This window comes from Pleurodeles waltl, chromosome 3_1 (assembly GCF_031143425.1).
Source record: "Pleurodeles waltl isolate 20211129_DDA chromosome 3_1, aPleWal1.hap1.20221129, whole genome shotgun sequence".
Lineage (NCBI taxonomy): Eukaryota > Metazoa > Chordata > Amphibia > Caudata > Salamandridae > Pleurodeles > Pleurodeles waltl.
In genome coordinates, this window is record NC_090440.1 from 1,436,703,606 (window position 1) to 1,436,729,014 (window position 25,409).

General features: G+C 43.0%; 1 protein-coding gene across 3 annotated transcripts in view; it reads left to right on the forward strand.

Moving 5' to 3' along the window:
* The window catches only part of LOC138285261 (interleukin-18-like), a 294,006-nt gene that overhangs the window by 70,098 nt on the left and 198,499 nt on the right, over positions 1-25,409 (forward strand). The gene's annotated exons all lie outside the window — the stretch shown is intronic.

Below are 25,409 nucleotides of genomic sequence, written 5' to 3' on the forward strand. Positions count from 1 at the left end.
TCCAGAAGTCTTTTCATCAGAGTACTTTATATTATTAGAAGTGGTAGTCATAGTTTGTAAATATGAACTTGGACACACTGTCACCATTCCGGCAATGCCACTAGTGAACTAGGGTGCAAGTCATTTGTTAAGAGTATCTCATATGTTGACTAGATTTTTATTATGCATGGATCAACATTATAGTTGATTAAATCAAACACAAGAGGTGTTTGTACATCGCAAATCCTAAACTCATGTATTTGAAAGGGCTCTTATATATAATAAAGCAAAAAGGGAACTCAGTAAAATACAGTTTCTGTCTAGGATCACACAGTTTGATCAAGTGGTGAAGCCAGGATTGATGACAGATTTTCTGGTTTCATAATGTACAATTCAACCACTGGATCGGCATCCCCTTGTCTGTCCTTTTTTAAATCAAATGTTACTTCTTCGTTTTTATTATTTCTTTGTGCATGAGGTTAGAGTGCTGGTGGTAGGCAGAAGCCACATGGAAGGTCAACCTCAGCTTACCTTGTCTTATGGGTCCAAGAGAACCTCAAGCAGAGCCAGAGCAAGGTCTTTCCACAGCACTGTATTGTTGTAGAAACCATTATCAAATACAATTGCCCTGGTTTCAAACCACAGCATATAACATTAATTAGTACTAATTAGGAGCCAATGTACAGTGGTGCATGGTGTGTGGGGATGGATGCAGTATGAGTGACTGATAAAATGCAACTTAACCCTGGCATCAAAGTGCTACACATTCTGTGCAACAAAATGCTATCACACACAAGGGGAGTCCTATTGGATTTCTGCAGCTGGGTGTACTAATAAACATAGGACCATATTAATTCAAGCATATGTAAGAAAAAGGAAACTTTCACAAATGGAATAGATGTGCATTGTTTCTTACAAGCCTAATGAGTTATATTTCTGACAGTCATGAAAATGAAAAGTTGTAATTGATAAGGAATTATGCCGCATATTATCCAGCTTATAGGGGGGTAATCACTAAATGAAAATGGTGCTTCTTCCATTTATTCGATAACCAGCAAAGTATATGTGGATTTTTGTCATCCCTGAGACCAGCAAGAACCAACAAACCCCCACAAATGCCAGCTGGTACACTCCAGAGCTCAGAACCACCAAGCGCAGCTAATACAAACTTGAAAAAACAATGGCAATCCACCAGGAATCCCTCAGGTAGAGCAGCCCAAAAGCAACCCTCAGCAACTGCCACCGACAACTCCAGGAGGCCAGGAGAGTGGCCATCACAACCCGCATTGACTCTGCATCCAACCACATACAAGTACTTTTCAAAATAGTCAAAGAATAATCCAACCCATTAGCAACAGAGAACACCCTCCACCCCGAAGAACTCTGCAACACTCTCTCAGATTGCTCCCACAGCAAGATCGCCACCATCTACAACTACTTCAACCCACAATCTCCAACCTCAGCTCTCTAGACCCCCCCGCACACACCAACAGCACTATATCCACGTGGGCACTGCTCACTACTCAATCCACCTCAAGTATCATGTCATTCATTCACTTCGGGGAACCCACTGGCCCATGCCTCCACCACCTGTTCAACCTCAGAAACAACATCATAAGCACGAAACTCACCAGCATCTTCAACAACTCCATCACTTTGGCAGTTTTTCTGGGCAAATGGAAACATGTGGAAATCAAACCCCTCCTGAAAAAACGCTCTCCTGACCCCAGTGCAATCAAGAATTACCAACTCACTTCTCTACTCCCCTATCCAGCAAAATTACTTGAGAAGGCCATCGTTCAGCAGCTCACCAGCTACCTGGAAGAAAACAACCTACTGAACACCTCCCAATCAGGTTTTCATTGTAACCACAGCACCAACACTGCATTAATCGCTGCCTCTAACATCAAAGCACTCTTTGACCATGGGGAAACCGCCGCCCTGAACCTCCGTGATATATCAGCCACGCTTGACACTGTCTCTCATCATCAGACTTCACAGCATTGAAATACACAAGCATGCCCTCAAATGGATCACATCCTTCCTGACAGGATGCACTCAAATCATCCGACTACCCCCTTTCACCTCCACACCCAAGAGCATCATTTGTGGCGTATGCCAAGGTTCATCCCTCTGCCTCTTTTTGTTCAATACCCACATGACCCCCCTGGCCAACATACTCAACTCATCCTCTTGCTTATTGAATACTCCTCCACCACCAGAACCAACTTCCACAATGCCAGATCCACTGTAGACGACTGGATGAAAACTAACTGTCTGAAGCTCAACTCCGACAAGACGAAAGTCCTGATCTTTGAAAAAAACAAATTCATATGGGACCATAGCTGGTGGCCAACCAAACTCAGACCCACTTTCATACCTACAGACCACTCTTACAACCTTGGCTTCATCCTCTGCAGTGAGCTGACCATGAAATGGCAGATCAACGCAGTCGTCTCTTCCTGCTTCCACACCCGCCGCATGCTCCCATGCCCTGGTCACCAGCCACCTCGACCACGGTAGCGCTCTCTATGCTGACATGTCCTCCAGCAAATAAAGAGACTCCGGACAATAAAGAACACCACAGCCAGACTCATCCTGGACCTTCCCAGACACACCCACATTACCCTTCACCTCAGAAACCTCCACTGACACCCCATCCAGAAGAGATATAATTTCAAGCTCCCCATGCATGTCTACAAAGCCCTGCATGATCAAGGACTGGATTACATCCACCACCATCTATACTTCCACAAACCCACCAGACACCTGCACTCTTCCTCTCTGGCCCTCGCACACACACCCAGAATTTGATGCAGCTGCTCTTTTTCCTACATCGCCTACAAGGCCTGCAAAGACCTAACCCTCCAAACTGCACCCTCACTGACAGACTTCAGGTAGAGACTCAGGACCTGGCTCTTCAACAGAGACATCGCTCCCCAGCACCCAGATACCCACAGGGGTGACAGCGACACGCTCTACAAATGACTGATTGATTGTTTTCTGTGTTAAGGTCAAATTATAGGGTTAAAAAATGGCTGTTTTGTTTAAAAGTTGCCAAGGCACAAAATCTGATCTGAGTGTTTGTAATGGCTAATTTAATTGTATGATAGATCTTAATTGAGCCTGACCATGTTGTAACAGACCTAAGTATCCTCTGAGGAGGTCTACATCTGTGGGCAGAATGTAATTCAGTGCCTATAGTCTCCTAGAGAGCATGTGCATGCCATTATTAATAACTTTAAAGACTGTTTACATGTTTCCCGATCTGTTTGCCTAATTCTTTCTGCAGCTTCTTTCGCCGAGTATTAATTCAATTCGTTATAAATTAAAGAAGTTCCTGTCACCAAGAAACATTTATTTCTGAATAACATTTCAGAAGGAAATCAGAGAAATTCATGTTTTCTTTGCTTGAGGATAAATGTTCTTTAAAAGCTGAAAGACTGGAACGTGGTATCCAGCTTTGGCACAGTTTGCCTACGATATATGTGGTAGACATTACAGGTATTATCATTTTTTTATTAATTTACATCATTAATCCAGCAGAGTGGCGACCCCATATCAATAAAAGCAAAAATGGCAGTATGACAGAAAGGGAGCGAGCAACCTTAAGGACTGAGGGAAGATTGAGAGAGTACTGAATTAAAAAGAAAAAAAATACCCTAGAGACCCCCAACCCTGCGAGCCACTGCATCTAAATCCAAACTGGCCGACATTTGCCTTAACTGAGTACTTGTCATTTCCCTCTTAACAAGATACAGCCCATAAATGTCCAAAAACGGCTTAAACCAACTAATAGTCGATGGAGGTTTCAGGTCCAGCCAGAGACATCTTATCAAATCTTAGCCGCCTGAATCATTAAAAAACACAATACCTTTTACCTCCAAGTGGACTTGACCCAGTGCACTAAGAATGATCAGTTGACCGGAAGGATGAATATGGCTTGGGGTAACCCTGGAGATCTGATCCAAGACCCTCTGCCAGTATTGATACAGTGCCCCACACCAATAGTGGGGACCACCAATAGCAGTGGACCACATATGAATAGTATCTGTACCCGACTTGCCGCACTGAAAGCATTTAGAGCTAGTCTGACATCACCAGTTGAATAATTGGCTCGGAGTGTAATATATATCTTGAACGATCTTAAAGTGATGGATTTTCAGCCTGGATACATTCACGAATCGATCATTCAACTGGTTTGACCATATGACTGTGTCGGCACCACAAATCGATCATTCAACTGGATTGACTCTATGACTGTGTCGGCCCCCAATTGTAGTGATAAGTTACTAGTCCATTTGGAGGCTACGGTGGATATATGATCTTTCTGATCTGCAGTTAGTATTTCATAAAATTGAATAATCATTCCTCTGCCATGAGCTCTATACAGCAGTTCAGTACACAGTATATAATTTAGCAGCCCTGACTCTACTTTAATTATTGAAAAAACTTTTAATCTGCATATACTTAAAAACTCCATACTCGAAATTGCAAACTGTGTAACTAAGGGGCATATTTATACTCTGTTTGCACCGAATTAGTGTCATTTTTTTTTACTCTAATTCGGTGCAAAACGAACTCCATATTTATACTTTGGTGCTAGACCCCTCTAGCGCCAGATTTATGGAGTTAAAGTAATTTTTTTAAAGTGGAGGCCTACATTGCCTTAATGAGATGCAAGGTAGGCGTTCCCGTGCAAAAAATGACTCTATGGCCTTAACGCCATATTTAGGGGCATATTTATATTCTGCGGCATATTTATACTCTGCACTGAATTAGCATAATTTTTTTTACTCTAATTCGGTGCAAATCTAACTCCATATTTATACTTTGGTGCTAGACCCGTCTAGCACCAAGTCCCTGATTTATACTTTTTTTGCGTCGCATTAACGTCATTTTTTTATGCAAAAGTGGCGCAAACTTACAAAATATTGGCCATCATTTAGACTTTTTGCTGCAAAACTGCACTAACTCAGTTTTGCACCAAAATGTTTAGCACCGGCTTGCACCATTTCTGTGCACCAGCCGGGCACCATATTTATGGAATGGTGCAAGCCGGTGCAAAGTGTAGGCTAGAGTTTTAAAAAATGACTTTAGTCGGGTGGGGCTGGCAGTATAGAAGAAGAGGGTTTAGCACCAAAAAATGACTTTAGGCAGGTTAGAGTAAAACAAAATGACTCTAACCAGATTAGTGTAATTTTATGGTGCTACACCTACCATGCCACATGACTCCTGCCTTAGAAAAAGCAGGAGTCATGTCCACCACCCCAATGGCCATCACAGAGGACAGGGGTCCCCTGGGCATGGCCATTGCACCATGTGCCATGTATTGGGGCCCATTTCAGGGCCCCCCATGGCACAAAAAAAAAAAATTAAATGCAATATTACACTTACCTGGGAGGGGGTCCCCCATCCTCCGTAGTCCCTCTGGTGTGGGTGTGGGTGCCCCTGGGGAGGGCACCTGTGGGCTTATTCCATGGTGTTCCACTATGGAAATAGGCCCACAGGTCCCCTAACGCCTGCCCTGACCCAGGCTTTAAAAAATGGGGCAAAGCAAGCTTTGCCCCATTTTTTGACCCCGCCTCCCTCCCTTGCACCATTTTTGCATGGGAGTATAAATATGGCGTTAAGGCCATAGAGTCAATTTTTGCACGGGAATGCCTACCTTGCATCTCATTAAGGCAAGGTAGGGTTCCACTTTCCAAAAATGACTTTAACTCCATAAATTTGGTGCTAGACGGGTCTAGCACCAAAGTATAAATATGGAGTTAGTTTTGCACTGAATTAGAGTAAAAAAAAATGATGCTCATTCAGTACAAACAGAGTATAAATATGCCCTCTAGCGTCAAAAAATTATGCTAATCTGGTCAGAGTCATTTATTTTGACTCAAACCTGCCTAATGTCATTTTTTTTAAAGCTAGCCTACCCTTTGCACCGGCCTTCACCATTCCATAAATATGGTGCCCAGCTGGTGCAAGCAGGTGCAAAACTTTTTGGTGCAAAACTGCGTTAGTGTAGTTTTGCACCAAAAAGTATAAATAAGGCCCTAAATCTGAAAAGGATACGACGTGACATCCAGAAGCAGCTAACCTACTGATCGCAGGTGCAACCTAGACCAGTCCACTCTGTGTAAATAATTAGCAAAAGAGGGAAAGTCCAGGGTTAAACTATAAAAAAGTATAACAAGTGAGAAGGGCAATTGATAATTTGGCTTGTAAACTTCACCACAACTGGTAAAACACCTGGAGAGTCTTAAAGCGATTGCGATTATAGTGAGGTGAGTCGTGGAAGCTTACCCTTGGTCCAGTTTCAAAATACACGGACCGCAAGTGCCGAGGCTACTTGCGACATACAGTCCGAGAAAGCAGATCCTAATTGAAAGTATTATTTTTGAAGCAAGCACCCAGCCTTATCTTTCAGTACTTGTAAGATCTGTATTGCGCACTGAGGGCGCTTATATTGCCAAATGAACTGGGCAAAAGACCTTTATACCCGAGAACAAAAGTGACTGATAAGTACAGAGGAATGGTTCTAAATAGATTTATAATGTTAGAAAGCTTTGGCATTACAGTTAATCAAAGATATTGGCCTGTGTGAGTAACAGCTCAATGGATCTTTTCCCTTCTTCAAAATAAAATTGTAACATGTTCACACCAAGACTTAGAGATGCTTCCCCTCCCTCAATATACTTCACCAGCAGCATAAAAAATAAAAAAATGAAAAGGATGCTTGAAAAAGTATTGCATAACTCTGAGGGTATGGTATCTGGCCCAGCTGCTTTACCAGACAGAAGTTGTTTAACAGCCTTTATGATCTCTGTCCCTGTTGTAGTTAAGTCTAGAATTGCCTGATGTTTAACAGAAACTATCCCTGCTACTCTAGAAGCAACATATTGATTAATTTCGCGAAGGGATGCAAAGGATGTTTCCCCAATGTTTCATAGTATGCCTGAAAGACCCTCAAAACCTCGTCGTCCCCTCCCTCACTTGTAATGCTAACATGCCCCTCATTTCTGCACTATTTTCAAAGGTGTTTAACCTTGAAACATAAGATGCCTTGACGAATTTCCCCCATACCAGCCTCTGAATCTTAGTTTTGGCATGCAAAAGTCTTCGATAGATCCCCCTCACTTCAACATCCAGCCTCTTTAGTCTTAGAGAATCTGAGTGTGCATATTCCAATTGAAGGAGTTCATGTTGTAGGGATTCCTCTTGCACACATAGACTTTTTCTTGTGCGGGACAAAGCTGACCGTGGCCCCGCATACCACAGTCTTTATGGTATGCCAGACCACAGCAGAGGAAATTAATCCTTGATTTTCTTTAAAAAAATTAGACATGGTCTCGCTCATATACTCACAGTAACCATTACCCATTAGCAGTGAGCAATCAAATGTCCACCTTCTAAACCCCAAGTCTCCTTCCCAGCCCCATGAAATAACAAACATAGCTAGCAACAGATTATGATCTGGAAGTATTTGTGGGAAAAGTCGAGTTGAAATATTCCGGGACCCTTCTCACTTAGCAAATATATCCATCCTTGAAAAACGCGTATGGAGAGGCGAATAATATGTGTACCCGGGTAATGTTGCATGTGCATGTAACGCCAAACTATCGAGCAACCCATATGTATTCACCAGGTGATGCAGGGCAGCATGTGTACCTATCTTCCTGAATGCATCATTGGCGTGAGAGCTGTCCACTTTACGGTAACATAGTCATGTTGAAATCCCCGCATATGATTACTGGATTTTACCAGATGGTTAGCTCTTCCAGAAACTGCTGTGCAGGTGTAGGCTCGTCCTCAGTAGCACCATATATATATAGCACACTGTTAATCTCACCTGACCTGATCTTGGATTTGCAGTAACACAACAACCCATCCTATCCTTTTGTAGCTTTGTAGCTTTGAGCATGTCCATGAAGCACATTTTGCTAAGATTGCTATCCCTGTTACAGGCTTGTCATACCCAGATGGCCCGTTACCTAATACCTTAAGCCCTCCAACCTCTAGGATTCTGCCTGTATCAGGTGCATTTCCTGGTACACAGGCCAGTGATGGGCTCATCATATATAATTCATGTTAATCTTTTCAATTTGAGGGGAAACTGGATAGATCAACGTTCCAGCCTGATATACTTACCTCTTGCAATGGTAGAATTTTAATTAACTTGCTCACTCCGAAGAATACAGTTTCTTCATTCACCACTAAGTACCATAAGGAAAATATAATGAGAGAAAACCAAAACACCCAGCCCCTTTCCTCAACCCTGACTTAGAGACAGCAATTTGCCCCTGAGCCCAACCGACCTGTGGCTTACTCGATAAGCAACCCATGTAAGCCTCCTATGCTCCCCCTTCCCTTCTGAAGCAAATGATTCCAACTAGTGGAGCAATGTGTGACCACCTCAATGCCCCCAATGCATTCTTCACAATAAGTGCCCTTCGTCAGATGAATGTCTATAGAGAGAACGAGTACCCCCCCAGCTAGAAACCAGCATAGCAAGTTTATGCATAAATGTCACTCATGTCCCAACCATGTATGGTCTCTACTGAGGTTGTCCTTCTAATCCTTGTTATGCAGCATTACTGTCCAATGTTGAGACCACAAATCGTTGAAACCCTTGGCCTGCTGTTCCAAACAGGAAAATAAGACCTGCTGCTTATAAATGATCTTGAGCTTAGCCGGCTCCTTCAGGAACACCGGAGCTGCCAGGGCTGAGTTACAGTTGCCAGCAGAAATGAAATCAGACAAAGGACCTAATATTTACAACTTCAACAGGTTTACTTGGACATGTTGCATTATAAAGAAGCTGACAAAAAATAAAGTTCACCATTTATATTAGAATTTCCCTAGGCTTGGTAACAGTGTTGGCATTTTTTGGTCAGAGGAATGGAACTTAGTGGGCCCTCTGGACTGGGCAATCAATTCCCCAGTCAGACAGGCTGGGAAAGGCCTGCCTGAATAACTGAACAATAAATCCACATGGATCATCTCCCTCAGCATCTTTGGGGACCCAAGGACCCCAAGATTGTTCAGTTGTGTTCTTTTTCCAGATCTCAATCTTTCATGAAAGCTCCTTCATGACACTCTCAAGGCCTTCCAGGTGCTCCCCCACCTTTGTAGCCTCATCCTCAAGCTCCAAAGTCCTTTGTTTGGCTTCCATTATTCTTACGTTCATAGTACTCTACTGTTTGGATAAGCGCTGCAGAGATGCTTGCATCTTTAAATGAGATACCTTTAACATGGCTGAGTCTTTTTTATATAACTCCCAAAGAGTACTCAAGAAATTGAAGATAGATACCAGCGAGTGGGGGTTTTGTGGAGGAGGTTGGCTCTACTGACCCTCCCCTGTATCCTAAATAAAGGCCAGTCCCTCCTGACGGTGAAGGATGGTGTCCTCCTCTAATTCATTAGTAGACAAATCCCAATGCAGCTGTACTTCAGGTTCATCATCCCCACTGTCAGTCTCAACCTAGCTTACCAGCCTGCACTCAGTTAATGTGGCCTAGTAAGTGCTGCCACCCCATGGTCCCAACCCTGTCCCTCCTTGCCCCTGCCCCTGTGCATATTCATCGCAGGTTCCAATAGGTCATTGTCTGAATAATCCATAAGTAAAAAGAAGACCCTAGGGTTATCATGTATTGTGGCAGCTTGATTGTTCTCCCTTCCACTGCCACTCCAGGTCTTCCTAACAGGGTGTTTCCATCCATTAGAGCTACATTTGTGTCGGTCAACAGCTTTACTTTCTTGCACACTGCGTTATGTAGCAGACTAGCCCCCCTAAGCCCACTATTTGTGGTCTCACCACTAGCTAATGAACCCTCTCAGTTGCCTGCAAGCCCCGATTCCTGTGAAGATGAGTCAGTTTGTAGAATTTTACATGGACCATGCTGGGGGACTACCTGATTAGGCCGGGAGGTGGTGTGGGCCATACCAGAGACTGTGCAGGGTTCTGGAATAATGGTATGTGAAAGTACTTTGGTTCAGACACTCAGCGTTTTAGACTTAAGACTGAAAACTGGATAGTCTCCTCTTACAGGTTTCCCTCCACCTCCATCTTCAGTGTCTTGAGTCAGCTTATTATAAGTTAGTTCTGCTCATCTGTAGAATTGTATCCTTGACGATCCCAGCTGTAATTCCAGCTATGGTTCCCACATCATCCACAACAGACTTTTCCCCATGGGTTTGATAGAACGTCGTTAGATGGCGCTGTCTCTTCAGAACTGGGCTCTGTCACTAAAACAGATGTCTGGACTGTTGTTGTGAGACCAAATATCAGGGCTTCTTGTGCTTGGAGTATTTGCCGCTCATGGTGGACCTCCTGACTTTGTGGGAGTTGTCCTCCCGATTTTAAAGACCTGGCACATGCCCCTGTGCCATCATGACCTGAAGCTACCAGGACTTTGCCCGTGGTTGTCCCGATTCGGCCGTGCATTTGCATGCTGATCCTATGAATGTGGCTCCCTGCCTGTGGAAAAAGCAGACACTGGAGGGGGCATGCAAACCAGACCAAGCGGGCTGCAGAGGACCAAGGTAGGAGAGAGCCAGTGCCCATGTCCTGGGTGGGCAATCAGCTCAGGTTTGGGCAGTAGTTTCGATATGCAGAGCATCAGGAGCTCATCAGCTGGAAAACTGCTATCCAGCAGCCATCTTGCGTACCTCCATTCACTGTCTAGCTCTAGGTGTTTGAGTATTATATCATGAATCAGGTTGATTACATTTAGGCTCATGGGTGTTGGACAGAAAACGATGCATGCATGTACTAGAATCATAGGGCCATAAGGCTAAACCTTCTGGAGAGACTGAGTGAAATTAAATGTTCCATTCTGGATCCTTTAATTTATATCTGAAACAGAAATGTTCATTTGTGATTGCCTACTACTAAACAGAGTTGAATTGACTTTTGGTATGGAAGATTATTTAAATTCTTTAATGGTACCAAACCCCAGACTGATAGTCTGCTGGAACATTTTATTGAAGAAATAATGTTTTTTTGGTATAATGCTTGGCCGAAATAAGTCCAACTAAGAGGTAGAGCTTCACAATACTCCCATTGTATGTAATTGTGTATCTCTCTAGCATAGCTAGTTCGTTGTATGTAATAATGTGCACAGAGATAACAATCATTTCTTTGTAATTCTCCAAATTCAAATAAGGATCTTTATTATTCAAAGTGGCATATGTCTGTAAATCAGACATCATTTGTTTTACAGTCTCTGTATCCCAGTTATCAGAAATATAACCGGGAATTAACAATATCATTCATAGACACGTTCAAAACATAATGTATTTGCAATGTCTCAGTAGGTAATCTGATATGGAATGTTTTCCCAAGCTATGCCCTCGGGCACTGGGTAAGCTGTGCTGGTTGCAGTGCTCTGTGCTATGAAAAATGTGGCTGCATTTCATGAACCACAAGTTGTGCAGTTGTTCTTTCTGCTAAGTAGTATCCATTCAGTAGTAGTAGAACAGTAATCAGTGTTGAGAGCCATATAGTGAGTAGAACACTCATAGAATAATCACCTAGGACCATGGTGGCATTAATTATCTGTCACAAAAGCAATATTAGGCACAAAGCTAGCTTTGGTGAAAGGTATCTTTGGAGTGTGGTGAAAAATCCTTGGTGCCAAGTCTAGAGTCATTCTCATATTCGTCTGTTTCTCAAAAAGGCATCAGTTCATTTGATGTGGGCTCAGATGATACTTCATAATTGATCATGGAGTTGTGTGAAACATGCACAACCGTAGTGATGACAACATCAGGTTTATCAGTGAAGTTCAATGCTTTGTATGTAGGTGGAGATGCCGTATGCTCAAATATCCCCAGCTGGGAACTCAAACTAGTGATCTTTACTGCTCTCATTAAGGGGTATTCCATTCAGAATAGGGAGATGCTGAGAGGTTCTACTCTATCATTCTCGGTGTTTGAGTTGGTCTGCTGTACAGAATCAGCCACATAATGTTTCTTCATGTGGTTAATGGACACTTTTCTGGGTTTTTTTTAACCTGAAAAAGGAGGCAGAATGACAGTTCTTTCTTTTTTACCCCGAGGACTGTAATGGGAAGTCTGTAGGTTGTTTCAAAAGCTTGTCTGGCATGGATTTTTTCAAAATCTAGCCCCTATTTTAGATCTGCAATGGTTTCAACCTTCTCATTACTGGTTGTAGTTACAGAATGGTCTACATTAGCCAGCTTATCTTTGAACTCTTTGATACTCCGTAAGACATTAAAATGTTTTTAAAGGACAAATCTTTCTTCATTTGCCACTTTCCCAAGGTTATCTAGGGTTTGTATATACATAGGGACTCCAAAGAAAACATCTTATGAAGTTTGACTACCCAATACTTGTCCAGACAAGTTATTTGGGGTGACATGTAGCAAACTTTTGCGAGTCGCAAATGGCCCGATTCGCAATTTGCGTCCCCGCAAAATCGGAAATGGGATGCAAAAATCCAATTTCCGACTCGCAAAATGCGACGCGAGCCATTACCGACTCGCAAAATTTGCTACCATATTTTGCGACCCGCAAATAGGAAGTCGCAATTTGCGAGTCGCAAACCATATGCAATAGCAACTCGCAAATTGCGACTAGTCGCAAAAAGCCCATTTTGCACTTCCAATTTACCACTAACTCAGAGCAGGTGGTAACCATTACCAAAGTATAAAAGGAGACCCAGAAGGCATATGGGTTACTCAAGATGGTGGAGATATATGTGATAGCAGTGAGGAGGAGAGCCCTCGCCGCCCAGCAGAGGAGGAGGAGGAGCCAGAGACAGGAGAAGATATACAGAACAAGGCAGACACTTTTCCAACAAACTGAGGAGGAGATTTATGATAAATATAGACTCAGCATCGCAGCTATACTAGATTTAATAGAATTACTCAAACCACAGCTACAACGCCAGACTGTGCGCGGCTGCGCCATCCCTACGCATGTGAAAGTGCTATGCTCACTGCACCTCTTGGCCTCGGGTAGCTATCAGGGGGTCATTGCTGTGGCAGGTGGGGTATCCCAAAGTGCACTCTCACGGTTCTTTAAGGCATTCCTAGACGCCTTACTCACACACATGTCCAGATACATTTACCTACCCAGGAATGAGGCAGGAATCAACAGCACCAAGTTGGAATTCTACAGGATTGCCAACTTCCCCCATGTCATAAGGTGTGTAGACGGGACACATATACAAATATGCCCTCCTGCAAACCTGGAATATCTGTTCCGCAATAGGAAGTGTACCCACTCACTCAATATTCAGGTGGTAAGTGACGCCCATTATGTCATCACTGACATGGTTGCTAAATTTCCAGGCAGTACTCATGACTCCTACATTTTTAGGCACAGTGGAATACACCAACGGCTAGAACGTGGGGAGTTTGGAGACGGATACCTCCCAGGTAGAGCCGAAAACACCTTGCAGACATACACACAGATCAATGTGGAAACCATCCATGCCCAGCTAACAATGTACTTTTTGTGCCAAACAGGTGACAGTGCATATGCACTACGACCATGGATCCTTACCCCGTACTTAACACCCAGCAATGAGTCAGAGAGGCGATACAACAGTGCACATAAGAGGACCGGGAATATCATCGAACGTACCTTTGGACTGCTGAAAGCAAGGTTCAGATGCCTCCACAGAAGTGGAGGTGCCCTCCAGTATACCCCAATAACAGCTTTCAAGATCGTTGTCGCATGCGCTATACTGCACAACATTGCCATCAGACGTGGGCTACCTCTCACCCCTGTAGACCCTGATTCTGAGTATGAAGAGCAAGAGCTACCACATTGCCATCATGGGGATAGGAGCATCGCAAATCAAGGCAGACTGAGACGGGAACACATTGTAAACCAATACTTTGGAAGGTACGTGCTAACTTTTACCATACTCACCAATGTCACACACAAAGAGTCCATGTGTTAAGTGGAAAGAACAAGTGATTTAATAAGTGCAAACAAAAAAACTATGTACATTTGGAACAGGTCAGGGGCTTTAAAAGTCCACCTCGCATGGGACACATTGACTTCATGTGCCCCAACCCCAGGACTGTGTGGAGCTCAAACCCTATGGCGGGCTTGGCCAGCATGGCTGGTACTAGGGGGTCAGCAGTGCCCTGCCTTGTGCTTCCACTGCGAAGCACCCTGGTGTCACCGGCAGAGACACTGCTGACAGTGGAGCCCTCCTCACTATCTTGTGGCGTGTCGCCTGTGCCCCTGGCCACCTGCCGTGCCTCCATTAAGTCTACAGCGTGGCTGAGACGGCCCAGTCCACGTGCCACGTCACTGGCAAAGTGGCCCATGTCCACTTGGAGGCTGACCGTGCACCTAGAAAGACCTGTAGTGTTCACGGCCAGCTTTACAATTGATGATGACATCCTGTCTAGGTGGTTCAGCAGCTGCCTGTCCCGACGCCGTGCACTCTCTGTCTGTGTTAGCAGTGCTGCCACGAGTTGACGCATGGAGAGTGCAAGGTCGCCCATGTGTGAACTTATCAGTTGCAACTCAGAATGTACAAGCTGCATGCTGTTTCCTTGATTGCGCTCCATGTGCCGCAATGCCCCGGTAATCCTCCTGATTTCTTCTGTCTGCAGGCACTGACCCCGTAGGAGTGCGGCCTCAGTATGTGGAATGGAGGCATCCCCTGACTCTGCCTGCCGCTGTGAGGATGGAGTTCCACGTCACCTGCAACGCTGTGGAGGCCCTGTGACGTCGTCCGTGGCACTTTGGCTGGGACCTGGTGCAGGCTCACACACCAATGTTGCAACTGGTGTCTCGTGAGGGGACATGGTGTCGGTGGTGCAGGTCGCACTGGTGGCTGGTCCTGTTCCCTCGTGTGTCTGCTGGCAGACCAGTGGCCCCTGGCTGCTTGGGCTGGTGGGGGTGTCTTGTGGGAGACCTGTGGGACATAGGGAACACACTGTCAGTATCTACTATCTGTTATCAACTTCCTAATAAACTGTTGCCTATCAACTGCCTACTTGACTACATTGCCCATAATGCACCATTCTGGTGTTTGCTACTCTGAAATGGAACTATTTTGGTTGTGCATGCTCCTGTGTACAAGGTGGGTGGGGGTATGGCATTAATGAGGGTACATGCAGGTCACATGGTACTCACTGGTTGATGGTCCTGGCTCAGATGTGTCCAGCTCTCCCATCCCGCATACTGCCTCAGGCTCAAGGGTCTCCTCTACCCTTTCCTCCAGGGGTGTGGGTGGTGGTACTGTTGATGGTCCCCCTCCTGTGCCTCTCAACTCCCGGAGCCGCTCTGCCACCCTCTCCTTGGTCCGGGAGCGCAGGTCGTACCACCTTTTCTTGAGTTCCTCAATACTCCGGTGGCTGACACCCAGGGAGTTTACTTTTTCCTGGATCTCCATCCATAGTCTCCTTTTCTCAGACTCTGGCACGGTGAGGGCTGCCCTGCCAAACAACTGGTCATGGTGCTGACAACACTCTTCGGTCAACACCTCCAACTCTTTTTCTGCAAACTTCAGTTTCCTCTTCCTTGGGGTCTCTGCCATGGTTGCTGGAGCTCTGTGTGTTTGCAGTTCTGCAGTTGAAATGGGTGTGGTCCTCCCTCCTCCCAGGTGTATTTGTAAACTTCCTGGCTGTGATGTCATCATCATGTGCCAGGAAGTGTTTTCCAGAGTGTTCTGCAGCACCTGCAGTCAATTTGCGGCACAGTCGCAATTTGCGACACCCACTCGCAAATTGCGTGTCCGTTTTTTGCGCGGTCGCAAAAAGCGACCTCGCAAACAGCGGACTCGCTATCTGCGGTGCGACTCCATTTGCGAGTCGCAAATTGTCCTCGCGTTTTCTTCCTGCATTGCAGTTAGCGAGTCGGAAATTGCGAGTAGCAAAGACTCGCAATTTGCAAGTCGCTAATTTTCCCCTACCTACATCTGGCCCTTAATGCTTTCTGGACTCCTTACAGATTATGGTATGAAGTAAGCCCTGAACTTAGTACTGTAGCAGTCAAGGCTTGTGTAATCATACCATTAGCTCGCTCAACTAATAGTCGGATTCTACTCTAATCGGGTTGCTCAATTGTAGGCAAACTCCCAGTATGCACATGGTATGCCTGTAAGTCTTAGAGGCGGATGCAAGACCATTAACTAAGTGACATGAATGAACTGCCCTCACCGCTGGAAAACATACTGAACAACTGGGTCCTAAACAACTACTTGCCTAAACCACTACTGCTAAACAACAAAAAAAGTCTCTACAACGAAGTACTGAACTACTACTGTCTAAACAACGATTTTGCCTGAAAAACGGTTGCCTGAACAATAAATGTTAGGGTAAGTAATTTTTTTATGGTTTATTAGTTGTTTAGAATTAATATATGTATATATATATATATATATATATATATACATATATATATATATATATATATAAGTTGTTTAAAATTGATATATATATCAATTCTAAACAACTAACAAACCTTTAGAATTGATATATATATATATCAATTATATATATATATATATATATAAATTCTAAGCAACTAATAAACCATAAAAAAAAAGATAAACTTACCTCAACATTTGTTGTTCAGACAGTTGTTATTCAGGCAAAATCGTTGTTTAGAGAGTAGTTGCTCAGTACTTCGTTGTAGAGACTTTTTAGTTGTTTAGCAGTAGTGGTTTAGGCAAGTAGCTGTTTAAGACCTAGTTGTTCCATCACATATTTGTTAATCTAAACAGGATGTTGGACACTGTGAAGGAAGTTAGCAAGTGTTGGGAAATGGGCTATTGGTATGGGCAGGTAAGTACCTACACTTAGCAATAGGCCACTAACCGCCACTTAGGTCCAGTTAGGTCTCAATAAATTAAACCCAGCTCAACCCTTGGTGGCTTGGCAACGAGTGACAAGGCTTAACTTAGGAGACAAAACGTAAAGCATTCAAATATCACAAAACAGTAATTTAATAAAACACAGGAAACAGTTTACCTTAGGACTTAGTTGTTTTTCTGGAGATTTTCTTCAGCAGGTCGAAGTCACAGTCCAATCTGACCTCCTGGAACTGTTCCTCGGATATGTGTCGCTGGAGCCCTCAGTGGAGATTTTTACCTTCGGACTTAGACTATTTTTCAAAACTTGATCCGACGTCCTTGGAGCTCCCAGAGTGCACCCTGTGCAAACTCCAATTTTAGCCACTTGACAGTGGGCAGCTGGTCAGTTTCTTCAGGAGTTGGTGCAGGGGACTGTGGATAGCAATTTTTCACCTGCAGCAAACAGGGAGTCACTCCTTGAACAAGTTGAAGCCAGGCAAAGTCCTTCTTGTGGTGAAGCCCAAGTGTGCAGCTTGTGCAGTCCTCCAGAGTTCAGTGACCAGGTGCAGGTCAGGGTTTTAGCAGGGTAGTCCTTCTTCTCCTGCAGTTCTTCATGATAGGGATCTGAGGTGTGGGGGCAGGTCTGCCAGTTTTATCCTTGCTCCTGGGTGAAAAACAGAGGGGTCCTGGTTCTCCCATCAGGTGCAGGGTCCTTCCCCCTAGGATGACCAATTCCTGGGAAGTGTGGCAAAAATCAATCCCAGGGAGCAGCCAACATTCCTGAAAAATCCATCATGGCTGAAAATGATTTTGGAGGTTACACCTGGCTGAGCACACCCACTGGTGTGGCTAAAAATCTTAAACACACCACTCTCCTAATCTAATCAAGGGGGCAACTAATTGTCTGGGTTTCCAGGGCATGAGGGAGGTGCTGGGTTTCTCCAAATGTCCTTCCCTGCCTTTGAAGACCAGTTTGGCAGCCCTTCCTGCTTCCCCATCTGCTGAGGGAAGATCTCCTCCCCAAGGCACATCTCTTTGTGCTGCACCTCATCAAGACAGCCTGGCCAGGCTGCCAGAGGATGGCCAATCAGAGCAAAGCAGCAAAACACTAGAGGGCAGAAGTTGGCAACTTTTTAGGTGAGGTTTAAAACTCTTTACCTGAACAGGTTATATTAAATCCAACAATTGTAAGTTGTGGGATTTATTTATTATAACAATTAATTTGATAACAAACTTGATGTATTTGTCACTTAAGGGGACTTTATAAACTTAAAACAATTCTCTCCATTCTAGCCTATGGAGGAAAAACAAATTTGGCTTTTTTACTTCACCAGGGCTTATAAAACTATTTTTAAGGTCCCTGCTTATAGTTACATGGCACCCAACCCTAGGGGCACATAGGGCACACCTTATGGGTGACTTATATGTAAAAATAAGGTAGCTTAAGACTTTGGAAGTACTTTTAATTCCTAAGTCGAATTTGCATGTACGTTTAATTTAAAAGCAGCCAGCAAGGCAGGCCTGCCTTTAAAATGACAATGGGCACCTCACACTACCTACGCTGGGGGTCCCTAAACCTACATGCCCTACCGTATACTAGGGACTTATAGCTAGGTTAATATTGCCAAAAATAACTAGCCTAATTTGCATATACACTTTACACAGAGCACTGGCCCTGGGACTGGTAAGCAGTACCCAGGGCACAGCCAATAGTCAGTAACCACCAGTATCTGTCCAAAAAGTTTGGGGGTGACCAGGGCAAAAAGAAGGACTTTCGTACAGCAAGGATCTCTAAATAGTAGATGATTTAATCTGCTGACAAATGTCATACTTCCTGACATAGTATCTAGTCTGTTTATATAAACAGAGCTACCAGTACCATTGCTGTAGCATTGCTTTGGTTCAGTTAACCCTAGCATAGGCAGATGGCAATCCTTCATGAGCTTCCTTAATTAAGGGCCTGATTTCGATCTTGGCGGGACTCCCATTGTCCCTCAGTGGTGGAGTTGACAATTACTCCATCAAGCTGATGGATTCCCGCCCTTCCTATTTAGATGTATGGCAGCTGAATCTCCGTCCGGGTCGACATATTGCTTTCTGTTGCGTAAGAGGTGTATCACCGATGACGTGTTGGACTGTTGTGGTGGCTAACATTATTCCTTCACCATCAGGGTGCAGGTTTACACTGGGCATATTTAGATTTTACAGTTGTCAAGGCCTTGTTCTAGCAGCGGATTCCTGGCGACCGGAGTCCTTTTGTGGGATGCATTCAACATTGTACTATGCCTGTGGCTGGTAGATGAATGCTAGCAGCACGCACCTGATGGATGTTGACTAATTGTTTTCACCTTTATACCATAGCATAAAATACACTCCATTACAGACCTTGATCCTTTGCAATTCCACTGTAACCCACTATTGTGAAGCTGAATGTTTGTCAGTGTAGACGTATCTTTTTTATTTTTCCTTTAATTTGTTTTCTTGTGGGTTAAGAAATTTTATTTCAATATTGTTTTGATAATGGCAGGGAGGAGAATTTCCTGTTTTACAGAGGGAGGATTGTCAGTCATAATGAATAAAACCATTAGAGTAGAGCCATAATTCCTTGGAACACAAGTACAAAATACATCCATATCTCAAAAAAGGCAAATGGGGCCAGAATAGTTGACAGAGTGAATGGTGTAGCACCCTGCGCTGCAGGAGGAAATTAGGAAGAGGTAGAATGTCCTGCAGGGTAGAGTGTGTTCATTGTCCTCTAAGCATCACCTGGAGGCCCATAGGCCTGGTGGTAGTTCTCCCAGCCCCCTTTACAACTTTTCCCTGGGAGGAAAACATCTTGCAGATCCTACATCCTAAAGGCTTGACAGGAATCCCTGGTGGACAGGAGACTGGTAAGTTAGGCTTTTGAATGTCACTAAACATAAATGTGTTTTTTGCTTTTACGTTAGCTGTTGCTAAAATGCTTTGCACCTTTGTAAAACATATCAACTCAAATTTAAAATTATCAAAATATTTTTTATCATCAAATTAGTAGCATTATGGAAGTATCTCTCATTTTATTACTGCCTTACATATATTGTCAATATGTGTGTTTTACTTCATGGATTATTTGTTCTTTTTTCTTGTTTGATTGTTTGTTTGAATGTATTTTGCCATAGTTAAGATAACAGGGCCAAAACTCAAATTAGTTTCACAGACGTTATGCTGCTTATAAGTGTTTTTCTACCTAGTAACATTTTTCACATCTGTTTTGTATACTGTAAATGTCTGTTCATTTTCACTACCTATATTGTACTAGGTATGTTCAACTCACAATTTTGCAAGTGTTGTTAATATTTAATTGAAATGATCAAATCTACCAGGATGCCTTATTTATGTATGTATTTGGAAAATAATATTGTAATGTGATATCGGTCATTCTCGCTTTTCTTTCATATATGCACATATGTTAAAGTATTACGTATTTGCCAATCTCCATTTTATGCTATGTATTCAAATGTCAATATTTTAGTTCATTTTGTATGTTGTCACGTTCTTGTTATTCCATTGAATTGATGTAATTGTTTACATAAATCAAAATAAATTGACTTAGATATTTTCATAAATGTTATATTGTACGCTAAATATAAGTTGTATTGATAATAAATGTACTTAGCACTGTTTATATGATGACTGATGCTACTAATCCTTTTAAGTTGTGCAATAGTCTGAATTTTAACCTGCAAGGCCCTGTAATGGTTTAGTTCTCATTTCTCCTCTCTGCTGTGTTTTGTTGAATGTTTGGCATCTTTTATGTAATCTTTCTAAATCATCTTTTTCTTTTCAAGACATCACTTTAACTGCTGTTTTGAAGTTTGCATGTGTGTAATTTAAATAAACTGTTAATTTATCATATAACCACTGGAATGTGTAATCATTCTATTATTCATCTTATTCCTTTGAGGATGCTTCATTTTTAGCTTCAAACTCATTTGATGTATAATCCAGACTTTTACAGTTTGGTGTTTGTGTAATTCATATTAGGTCCAATATCCAGAATACATGGACAGCCATCGGCCATTGAGGATGCCTCCACCCCAGACCAGGAACAGGCCTTTAGTGAGAACTGCACTCCTGCAAGTCCAGATGATGAGGGAGCTACCTGATCCAACTAGTCTGCCTGGGCAGACTGCTCCAGTGAGTCTCACTTGGCCCACACTTACAACCTCTCACCCCAGCTGTTATAACACTTCAGTTTGTGGATGCCTCCACCTCCTGTGTCCAAAGGAACATCACCACACTCGTGTGCCCCCTAGTCCTGGCTGCTGTTGATCCAAAACCATCGCTACCTCCAGTTTAGCCAAGACCCAACCGGATGGGCACCCTGGGTCAAGGGCACAAGGTAGTGAGGTTTGGATGTGTAGGAGAAAATCTGTGGACCAGCAACGTGAGGCCACTGGGTTCACTGTCACCCAGGATACCATTGACCAAGTCTTGGGATCATCTACATCAGTCCCAGGACATGATGGGCCAGGTCTTTACAAAGCTCTGAGACATGAAGCAGTTGCAGAGGGGGCACACTGTAGAGATGCAGACTCTAAACTCAAATTGAAGCTCCCTGACTGGGGTGCTGTATGATATTTTTCACCATATATGCAGGGCTTTTCCAGCAACATCTTCCCCTTTCTGTAATCCAACAACATCTGGGCCAAGCACATCTACCTCAGCCACAAAAGGGAGGCCCTGCCACAAGAGAAAACACCTGCACCCACCTCAGTCCCTACAGCTGTGGATACATCACCCCCCCCCTCGGGAGGGGATGTTCATCTGTACCACCAGGAGAGGATGGCAAGACCTCCACCACTACCACCAGCAAGAGATGCAGAACCTACTTTCCTCCAGTGTGTAACTACCATTCACTCTGTGGACTATTTCCAGGGCAAATTTACCTTTTTGATGCCAGTCATATTTTGTTCCTTGGATTTCCAGCAATATTGGATCTACAATAATAGTTTAATTCGCCATAATTGGCTTTATAATTGTTTTCTTTGAGTTTTTTTTTTTATACTGTTTAAGGTTATTTGGGTCTGTAAAATAAATTCAGAACTGACAAAGTAAAAGTCTGTCTTTGTAGTCATTTTATCAATTTGTTTATTTGTAAATATATTCTATCATGCATTTTAAAATACAAATATTTAAAAGTATTGTTATTCAAAACAAAAATTCCATGAAGATAATGTTTCACGCTTTTTTATATAAAGGCAAAATACAACAGATCTAAAATTAGTATTTTCATACAATTGTAACAAATAATTGTTAGTCATAGTTTTCAATAAAGCATTACCTAAATACTCTATGCCATTTTTACATTTACTGTTCCAAAATTTGACAACGTGAAAGTATGGGATATAATCCAAAAAATTTGATTCTATAGGCAAACTATTATTGATCTTTGTCATCAACTGGAGCCAAACCTCCTGTCTCACAATGGGAATCCCCCATCGGTAACACCAATAGTCAAAATCATGGTAGTTGTACAGTTTGTGACCACATGATCAGTCCAGTACTCCATGGCAGTGTCTGGTGCAATGTCCCAACCAGCTCAAAGTGGTGTGTTGCAAAAGTTCTTTCTGCAATGATGAGCTACATCAACAGCTTCATACACGATCCAAATTGAGGATTTTGTCATTATGAAGGGAGATACATACTTATTGGGTCGACTAATGTGGTTAGAGCTATTTAAGCAGTTCATATTAGCTTGGTGGCAACATTCAACAGAAAGCAAGTCTAATGCAAGCTCAAAAACATCTATTCAATCATTGTACACCTTGTCTTTCTACAAGATATGTATAGCCGAAGTGTGTGTCTGTGTGTGTGTGTGTGTGTGTTTCTCAAAGGTTCAACCCATGTTCCCTTCGTACTTTGAAACAACAGCATATTACTGCACATATCACAACTTTGAAATGTCCAAATGAAGATGACATGGCGAAGGAACCTGTAGCAGAATAAACCCAAAAGTTCCAGTTAATTTCATTTTAATATAAACACATAACAAATTAATAATTTTGAGGACACATTTTCTAACAGCAATCAAAGATGAGCAATGTAAATGAACACAGTTGTCAATGTGTCACAACTTTGTCACGCTGCGTGCTGCGGCGCAAGCCGAACATTCGGCTCGGGCCGCACCACGCGTCTGCAAGATGCGACGCGCCCCCAGTCTGCTGTGTGCTTTGCAAGACCCCAAATTGGGCATGGGGCCTCGCTCTGTTTCTGTGCACCACGTTTTTCGGCCATTCTGACCCCTCTTACCTGTTCTTTTCTTTTCTTCTTTTTCTGGGACATCTGGTTGTACCTTCCTTTATGTTTTTTCCCTCTTCCCATGTTACCTTTTTCTTCCCAGCATTCCTTGTTCCCTATTCTCTATGGTTCCTAGTCTATTCTGTTCTATGTACTTTTCCCTATCTAAGATGGTGTCCTTTTACTTCCTGTTGGTCGTTTCCTGTTTAGTGGTATTTAAGGGCTGTGTTTCTTTCTCTCCTTGCGCTGCAACACTTTCTGTTTGGATGGTGTCTTCGCTCCTGTTTCTTTGCCTTTCTGTGCTGGTTCTCGTCAATTCAGTGTATTTCCTATATTTTGCCTCTGTTGATTCCTGTTCGTTTGTTCCTGTTTCAGGAATCTATCTGTTTGGAGTTTTTTTTCCCCTTTTCAGGGTTTTTTTCCCTCTGGCGCTATTTCTGAAGGGCACGGTCTGTTCTTGGCGTTTCCATTGCCTACTGCACCGTGGCTACCAAAAAGAGTCGCCCCTATTTGGGCCAAAGCCAAACATTCAAGACCCACGGCACTCGATCTGCGGATTTCAGGCGTAAGCAGCACGTGAGTCGTGACAAACTTTGATCAACAAACATATTGCCCTGGAATTTCCTAAATTTGCCCTTACTAAAAAATGTCCAGCACAGACTTTCATCCTCATTAGATAAAAAGTTGGTCTAACATTTAATGTAATAATATGTAAAGATATACTTACAGTTATGCGAAAAAGTTATCAATAACATTTTGACGTAAGTCGTTCCTCTTCACCACTATCATTTTCATTTGGCATTTCAATATCCTCACCAGGTGACTCATCATGCCCTCCCTCCTGTGCAGTGTATGGGATGTTCTGTCGCAGGGCTATGTTGCCTAATATGCAGGATGCCATGGTGATTTTGTTTTGCACACCTTTTCGGGTGAGTAAAGGAGAATACCACCAGTCTTATCCAGACATCTAAATCGGTCTTTAGGATCCTAAAAGCCTGCTTTACTGGCCTCTGTGTTCTTCCATTTGCCTCATTGAAGAGGACTCCCCCGGCATAGTTAGATTCCTCAGCGGAGCTTGCACCCATGATCAGTTAGGATAAGCTGAGTCTCCTCATTAGATAAAAAGTTGGTCTAACATTTAATGTAATAATATGTAAAGATATACTTACAGTTATGTGAAAAAGTTATCAATAACATCTTGACATAAGTCGTTCCTCTTCACCTCTATCATTTTCATTTGACATTTCAATATCCTAACCAGGTGGCTCAACATGCCCTCCCTCCTGTGCAGTGTATGGGATGTTCTGTGGCAGGGCTATGTTGCCTAATATGCAGTATGCCATGGTGATTTTGTTTTGCACACTGTTTCGGGTGAGTAAAGGAGAATTCCACCAGTCTTATCCAGACATCTAAATCTGGCCTTTAAGATCCCAAAAGCCTGCTTTACTGGCCTCTGTGTTCTTCCATGGGCCTCATTGAAGAGGACTACCCCTGGCATAGTTAGATTCCTCAGCAGTGCTAGCACCCATGATCAGTTAGGATAAGCTGAGTCTCCTATAGGGATACAAATTGAAACATCAGCAAAAGAAAGTAATTCCATTGTAGATCCTACTACAAATTACACAATAAATATATTGATAGATTATATTTACCAACAAGCCAGGCCCTTCCAGGTAAAAGTTGTGACATTTGCAGGGGTATGCTGCTGTTCTGCGGTACAAAGGAATCATGTGTTAATCCTAGAAAATGCACACACACGCTTGTGATGTACAAATCTGGTAAGCAGACAATTTGCACATTAAATAGAAATTACTTTGATCGCCGTAGACATGTTTTCCGTTGTCTAGTGGCACTAATGCAATATGTGTGCCATCAATTGCTCCAACCACATATGGTAGGTGACCCACAGCATAAACATCTCCCTTCACATTGGAAAAATCCTAATTTCCTGGAACTGTATGAAGCTTGTGTTGTGCCATATCATTGAAGAACAAACATTTGCAGCACTCCACTGAAAGTTGGTTGTGACAATCCACAAGATACTGCAACAGTGTATTGGGAAGGTCCTCTGGCCCCAAAATAGAGTGCTGCCATGATTTTGACTATTGGTGTTATTGATGTGCAATTCCTATTGTGAGGCAGAAGGTCTGGCTCCAGCTGATGACATAAATCAATCATAGTTTGCCTATTCAATCTTAATTTTTTGATAATATCCTGTTCTTCAATGGTGGCAAGGTCTGGAAATGGTTGAAAAATGTGAGGCTGTCGTCTTCTACCTCTGCGTTGATAGATGTCTACCTTAAAAAATAGATTTTTAAAAAAATTTGCAAACATATCTTTCATTTTTAAACAAATTTAATGTATTAAT